Source organism: Drosophila montana, unplaced genomic scaffold (genome assembly GCF_035044405.1).
Source record: "Drosophila montana isolate Dmon_TW-CO22-7 unplaced genomic scaffold, ASM3504440v1 contig_2093_1, whole genome shotgun sequence".
Lineage (NCBI taxonomy): Eukaryota > Metazoa > Arthropoda > Insecta > Diptera > Drosophilidae > Drosophila > Drosophila montana.
Genome location: NW_026997003.1, coordinates 7,571 through 15,854, shown reverse-complemented (window position 1 = coordinate 15,854; position 8,284 = coordinate 7,571). Strand labels below are relative to the sequence as shown.

General features: G+C 35.5%; 1 pseudogene; it reads left to right on the top strand.

Moving 5' to 3' along the window:
* The first annotated feature begins 2,551 nt into the window (after positions 1–2,551).
* Positions 2,552–7,917, top strand: LOC135426871 (cytochrome c oxidase subunit 1-like; annotated as a pseudogene).
* The last annotated feature ends 367 nt before the right edge of the window (positions 7,918–8,284 follow it).

The window sequence follows — 8,284 nt, the reverse complement described above, 5'->3', positions numbered from 1 at the left end:
GAAGAACAAGACGAACATAGCCCTGATTATGATAGCGATAGCGCTAATTTTTTAGGGGAAGGTCACAGCTACCGTTTTTTCAACGGAGAATAGCGGGGAGTCCCCTTTCGTTGTCCACTCCATTCATGGGTCCAACAACTTAGCCGAAAATGCAAGTTATACATGCTTGGGTGCGACACATATTTTTTCCTACTAGATTCTTTATCCACTTTTGATGGAATCATAGGGCTGGCCTTTTTTATGCCTAAAAAAATGTATGTTAAAATTTGGTGCGACTTCGGAAGCGTTGCAGGACCCCAAATATGTGAGCGTTAATCACACGAAGAATAAAGAAGTCGAGGCACCACCTGCGGTGAAGGCAGATTTCCTGCGAGTACTTCGTCGAAACAACAAAGCTTTTGCGGACTCTCACGAGGCGCTGCCTTATAACACGGCTGTTGTGGGCACGATCCGTACGACCGACGAAAATGTGGTCTACTCAAAGCTATACCCCTATCCTAGGGGTGTAGAGGATTTTGTCGTTTCAGAAGTCAACGAACTACTTAAAAACGGCATAATTAGAAAGTCGAAACCGCCATACAACAATCCACTGTGGCGACCACCCATAAAAAAGGCACAGACGAGGTAGTCAATAGAAATAAACGTCTCGTAATAGACTTTAGGAAGCTCAACCTCAAGACTGTTGCCGACAAATATCCAATGCCAAGTATCACAATGATACTGGCTAATCTGGGTAAAGCCAAGTACTTCACGACGCTCGACCTGAAGTCAGGTTATCACCAGATTACGCCGGCGGAGCAAGATCGTGAGAAGACGCCCTTTTGCCTTTGATTTGAAGAATGCAGCGATCATTTTTCAGAGAACCATAGATGACGTCCTGCGGGAGCAGATTGGAAAATCTTGCTACGTTTATGTAGATAACGTCATCGTCTTTTCGGAAAACGAGTCGGACCATGTCAGACATGTCGACTGGGTATTAGGCAGCCTTTTAAATGCGAATATGCGTGGGGTGCACGAGAAGTCACAGCTTTTTAAAGAAAGCGTCGAGTACATCGGCTTTATAGTGACTAAAGACGGTGCAGAGTCAGATTCAGAAAAGGTAAAAGCCATTAGGGAATACGCTGAGCCGACTACGGTGTTTGAAGTAAGATCCTTTTTGGGGTTGGCAAGCTATTACCGCTGCTTTATCAAAGATTTTGCAGCAATAGCGAAACCAATCTCCGACATCCTAAAAGGGGAAAACGGATCCATTAGCAAGTACAGGTCTAGAAAGGTCCCTATACAATTCAACGATGCTCAACGCAACGCGTTCCAGAAGCTTAGGAACATATTAGCGTCGGAAGACGTTATTCTGATGTACCCGGACTATAAAAAACCATTTGACTTGACAACAGACGCTTCAGCCTATGGCATAGGTGCTGTCTTGTCGGAATTGGTCGCCCCATTACTATGATATCCCGGTCCTTAAAAGATAGGAAAGCAAACTTAATTACCAACGAGCGGGAGTTGCTTGCCATCGTCTGGGCAATGGGTAAGTTACGGCACTTTCTTTACGGGATTAGGGACATAAATATCTTTACCGATCACGTGAGAGGCTACGTTCGCGGTATCCGAGAGCAATCCCAATGCAAAAATAAAGCGCTGGAAAGCGCGCATTGAGGAAACAGGGGCCAAGCTTTTCTATAAGCCGGGAAAAGAAAATCATGTAGGGGACGCGCTGTCGCGCCAGAACGTACCGATAGGGTCGCCCTCATCGAAACGATAAAGGCCATCATTAACCCAAACGTGGTTGATGCGTTTCACTGTACTCTCCCAATCTTGGCCAGTTTCCAGCACGAGTTGGTAAGAGCCTTTCCGACTACGAAGTTTTGGTATTGCAAAAACTTCGTGGCCGACGTGTTCAACGTCGAAGAGAAATCATCACTAGGGAACACAATCGAGCCCATAGGGCGGCTTAGGAGAATGTGAAACAGGACATGACGGAATACTATTTTCCTAAAATGACCAAATTAGCTAATGAGGTGGTCCTTAACTGTAAGATTTGCACGAAAGCAAAATAGGACAGACACCCAAAGAAGCAAAAACTTGGCCAGACGCCACTTCCCTCACAGACTGAAGAAATGTTGCACATTGACATTTTCTCCACGGACAAAAAGTTCTTCCTTACTTGTGTTGACAAGTTCTCGAAGTTCGCGGTAGTCCAGCCTATCGCGTCTCGAACGATAGAAGATAATTCATAGCACGTCCAATGGTCAGGTAGAGCGCTTTCGCAGCACTCTTCTGGAGATAGCTAGGTGCTTAAAGGTCCAAAGGGGTATAGTCGACTCAGTCGACTTTATCCTGCAGGCCACTATCGAGTATAACAATTCCATTCACTCAGTGGTTAAGAAGAATCCTAAGGAAATCTTGCTTAACTCTCTGCCGAAATCCATCCGCGAGGTTAGAGGTAAGATAGAAAGGGTCCAAATCCAACAGAACGCTAGGGTTAATAAAATGCGTCCGTTGAATTTAAAGCACAATTTTTTCATTACCATTTTGATAACAATTAATCATGTCCGTGACAACGGCACGGGTGACGGACTACTCGCACGCGGACTACATACCGATTATGGACGGGGACATTCTACTTTGGGACAGTTACGGGTACTTACGTCACACTACCAATCTCACGGACTATAGGACAATGACTGAGGAGACCATGAAACTGACGGGAATGTTTCCACAGTCCCATATGAGGAAATTGCTGGAAATTAACACTGGACATGTACTGGACATGTTGTCCGCTCTCGATGTGCACCATCGCATGGTAAGAATCCTTGACTTCTTGGGAACAGACCTTAAGGTTGTAGCGGGCACCCCGGACGCAAACGACTTCAAGAAAACAGAGCTGACTCAGATGCAGCTGGTCGCTGCAAGCAACAGACAAATTTCTATAAATTATAGGATGCAGGAAAAGATTGAACTGACCGACACCGTTAACAGTATTATTAAGTCCTCAAAAGAAAAGCAGGCCGATACTGGCCACCTCTTCGAAACCTTAAGCACACGCAATAGAATGATGATAACAGAAATAGGGAACCTTATGCTTACTTAAACATTAGAAAAAATAAACGTAATAAACACAATAGATCATTCTGATCTTATGAATATTCTCACTGACCAAATCACAGGGACCCCTATTACTGACATTTTGAAAGTATCTAATGTTAAGGTAGAACATAAGGATAATGTAATAAGTTTTATAATCGAGTTCCCTATAATAAGTAAGCAATGCAGGAAGATAACAATTTTCCCAGTCGCCCACAATGGTTCTGTACTTCAACTCCACGACAATCTGGTGGCCGATAGCGACGGGCACAAACTGCAACTGCCACATTCTGCAAGCGTTTCAAGAACATCAGTTGCGCACAAGGCCTTCATGCAGAGGGACCAGCCCATGTCCAAACGCAGCCGAGTCATCTTATCCCTGTCACCATAGTGGACGACGGCATCATCATCATTAACGATCGTAGCGCAATACTCACCTACGACGATTGCACTGCGATGAAGATAGATGGGATAAGCCTCGTCACCTTCTCGTCCCATGCCACCAAAAATGGCACGCGATACTTCAATCGCAAGAGCGTGCATAATCGGTTCCCGGTAGTAGCGGCATCACCGTTGCTAAACATCGGCGGCCATGACTCGATAGTCAGCCTTCCCTACATTCACCGCCTGAGTGAAAATAACCTTAACTACATCAAAGAGGTCAGAGACAGTATTGTAGTCGGAAATACATTGGCGATTTCCTTCCGCATAATGCTGTTGGCCTGTGCTGTGGGAGCTGGAGTCTACTGGCTCCATAGGCTGACAATCAAGCGTAGAAACTCCCGGAAGATCTCGAAGATATTGGAAAACTTAAACGCGACCGAGGACGGTCGGTCTTCGAGAGGGGTAGTAGTTTACCACTGGGGCAGCGACGGCGTCTCTGCAGGCATTGCATATATTGATAAAGATTGTACTTTTTAGTCTAAGTTTGGAAACAATAAAAACGCGACGTTCCGTCCCTTGAAGTCTCCCGTTAGTTAACTCATTTTTTATATGCATTTTTAAATGCAACTGGCAAAACCCAAAGTTGCAGACATAGATGTACCAATTTATATAACTTATGCATATTTCAATAAATCTTATAAATTATTATAAATTTATATATTTATATATTGTTGAAGATTTACTAATTTATATAGATCTATATAGAAATTTGTAATTATTCTTAAATATAAAGATATAAAATAAAAATTACTACTAAAAGGTATTACTTAACTTAAATTAATACATTTTAAAATAAAAAAAATAGGTGTAATCTTGTTGTAAATGAATTGCCTGATGAAAAGGATTACCTTGATAGGGTAAATTATGTAGAATTCTACATTCATTGATTAATTTTATTGTTTTTTTATAAAGACTTTATATTTAATAGAATTAAACTATTGCTATTGCATCGTTCACCAAAATGTAAAGAGGTAAGCTAATTAAGCTACTGGGTTCATACCCCATTTATAAAGGTTCTAAACCATTTCTTTTTAATTTTTAATAATTCTTCAAACGTTTTATTTATTACAGTAATAATTATCGGAACATTAATTACGTTAACCGCTAATTCTTGGTTAGGAGCATGAATAGGTTTAGAAATTAATTTGCTATCTTTTATTCCCCTAATAAGAGAAACCAATAATTTTAAATCAACTGAAGCTTCTTTAAAATATTTTTTAACCCAAGCTTTAGCTTCAACTGTTTTATTATTTTCAGTAATTTTATTAATATTGAATAACAGAATAACTATCGAAATCAATAACTATTTTACTTCAATAATTATTTTATCAACTTTATTAGTAAAAAGAGGAGCTGCCCCATTCCCTAACTTAATAGAAGGTTTAACTTGAATAAATGCTTACTTTTTAATAACATGACAAAAAAAATGCAACTTTAGTATTAATTTCTTATTTAAATTTAAAAAATTGTTTATTTATTAGAGTAATTTTTTCAGTAATTATTGGAGCAATTGGAGGATTAAATCAAACTTCTTTACATAAACTTATATCTTTTTATTCTATTAATCATTTAGGGTGGATATTAAGAGCGTTAATAATTAATGAATCAATTTGATTAATTTATTTTTTATTTTATTCTTTTTTATCTTTTATTTTAACAGTTACATTAAATATTTTTAAGCTATTTCATTTAAACCAATTATTTTCTTGGTTTATACAAAGAAAAGTTATAAAATTTACTTTATTTATAAATTTTTTATCCCTAGAGGAATTACCTCCATTTTTAGGATTTTTACCAAAATGAATTGTAATTCAACAATTAACGTTTTGTACATTAACTTTAATCACATTATTTTTTTACCTACGAATTTGCTACTCAGCATTTTTACTAAATTACTACGAAAATTACTGGGACTCACAAATCAATAATTTTAGTATAAATGTTTAATATTTACATTTTTATCAGTTTTTGGATTATTTTTAATTTCAATATTTAATTCTATATTTTAGGTTAAAGGCTTTAAGTTAAACAAAACTAATAGCCTTCAAAGCTGTAAATATAGGGAGCCCTTTAAGCCTTAGTAAAAATTACTCCTTCAAAATTGCAGTTTGATGTGATTATTGACTATAAGACCAACCCGATTTAATACAATTTACTAATCAATTAATTAAGAAGGAAATTTCTTTTAAATAGATTTACAATCTATCGCCTAACTTCAGCCACTTAATCGCGACAATGAATATTCACAACAAATCATAGAGATATTTGAACATTATATTTTATTTTTGGTGCTTGAGCATTATAATTGGAGGATTTGGTAATTGACTTGTACCTTTAATGTTAGGAGCCCCAGATATAGCTTTCCCTCGAATAAACAATATAGGATTTTGACTATTGCCTCCTGCTTTATCTTTACTTTTACTCAGTAGAATAGTTGAAAACGGAGCTGGAGCAGGATGAACGGTATACCCTCCATTATCCGCAGGAATTGCTCACGGAGGAGCTTCTGTTGATTTAGCTATTTTTTCTTTACATTTAGCTGGAATCTCTTCAATTTTAGGGGCTGTAAATTTCATTACAACTGTAATTAATATACGATCTTCGGGAATTACTTTAGACCGAATACCTTTATTTGTTTGATCAGTTGTAATTACAGCTTTATTACTACTTTTATCCTTACCAGTTTTAGCCGGAGCTATCACTATATTATTAACAGACCGAAATCTTAACACCTCATTTTTTGACCCGGCTGGTGGAGGGGATCCAATTTTATATCAACACTTATTTTGATTTTTTGGTCACCCAGAAGTTTATATTTTAATTTTACCTGGATTTGGAATAATTTCTCATATTATTAGTCAAGAATCAGGTAAAAAGGAAACTTTTGGGTCTTTAGGAATAATTTATGCAATATTAGCAATTGGATTATTAGGATTTATTGTATGAGCACATCATATATTTACAGTTGGAATAGACGTAGACACTCGAGCTTACTTCACATCAGCAACAATAATTATTGCTGTACCAACAGGTATTAAAATTTTTAGTTGACTTGCTACTTTACATGGTACACAACTTTCTTACTCTCCAGCTATTTTATGAGCTTTAGGATTTGTATTTTTATTTACAGTTGGAGGATTAACTGGAGTTGTATTAGCAAATTCATCAGTAGATATTATTTTACATGACACATACTATGTTGTTGCTCACTTTCATTATGTTTTATCAATAGGAGCTGTATTTGCTATTATAGCAGGATTTGTTCATTGATACCCTTTATTTACTGGTTTAACTATAAATAATAAGTGATTAAAAAGTCAATTTATTATTATATTTATTGGAGTAAATCTTACTTTTTTCCCCCAACATTTCCTTGGACTAGCTGGAATACCTCGTCGTTATTCTGATTACCCAGACGCTTACACAACATGAAATGTAATTTCAACTATTGGTTCATCTATTTCTTTATTAGGAATTTTATTTTTTTTCTACATTATTTGAGAAAGTTTAGTTTCTCAACGTCAGGTTATTTACCCTATTCAATTGAATTCTTCAATTGAATGATACCAAAATACTCCCCCTGCTGAACATAGATATTCTGAATTACCTTTATTAACTAATTAATTTCTAATATGGCAGATTAGTGCAATGGATTTAAGCTCCATATATAAAGGATTTTTACTTTTATTAGAAAATTAATGTCAACATGAGCTAATTTAGGTCTTCAAGATAGAGCTTCTCCTTTAATAGAACAATTAATTTTTTTTCATGACCACGCATTACTGATTTTAGTAATAATTACTGTTTTAGTAGGATATTTAATATTTATATTATTTTTTAATAATTATATTAACCGTTTTCTTTTACATGGTCAGTTAATTGAAATAATTTGAACAATTTTACCAGCTATTATTCTACTATTTATTGCATTCCCTTCCTTACGATTATTATACCTTCTTGATGAAATTAATGAACCTTCAGTAACTTTAAAAAGAATTGGTCATCAATGATACTGAAGTTATGAATATTCAGACTTTAATAATGTTGAATTTGACTCATACATAATTCCTACAAATGAAATTGCAAATGATGGATTTCGTTTATTAGATGTAGATAACCGAATTGTTTTACCTATAAATTCACAAATTCGAATTTTAGTAACTGCCGCTGATGTGATTCACTCATGAACAATCCCTGCATTAGGAGTAAAAGTTGATGGAACTCCTGGACGTTTAAATCAAACTAATTTTTTTATTAACCGCCCAGGATTATTTTACGGCCAATGTTCAGAAATTTGTGGGGCTAACCATAGTTTTATACCAATTGTAATTGAAAGAGTTCCTGTAAATTATTTTATTAAATGAATTTCTAATAATTTAAATTCTTCATTAGATGACTGAAAGCAAGTACTGGTCTCTTAAACCATTTTATAGTAAATTAGCACTTACTTCTAATGAATTAAAAAATTAGTTAAATTTATAACATTAGTATGTCAAACTAAAATTATTAAACTGTTAATATTTTTTAATTCCACAAATAGCACCTATCAAATGATTAACTTTATTTTTTATTTTTTCTATCACTTTTATTTTATTTTGTTCTATTAATTATTACGCATATATGCCTTCTTCCCCTAAATCAAATGAATTAAAAAATATTAATTTAAATTCTATAAATTGAAAATGATAACAAATTTATTTTCTGTATTTGACCCTTCAGCTATTTTTAGTTTATCATTAAATTGAATAAGTAC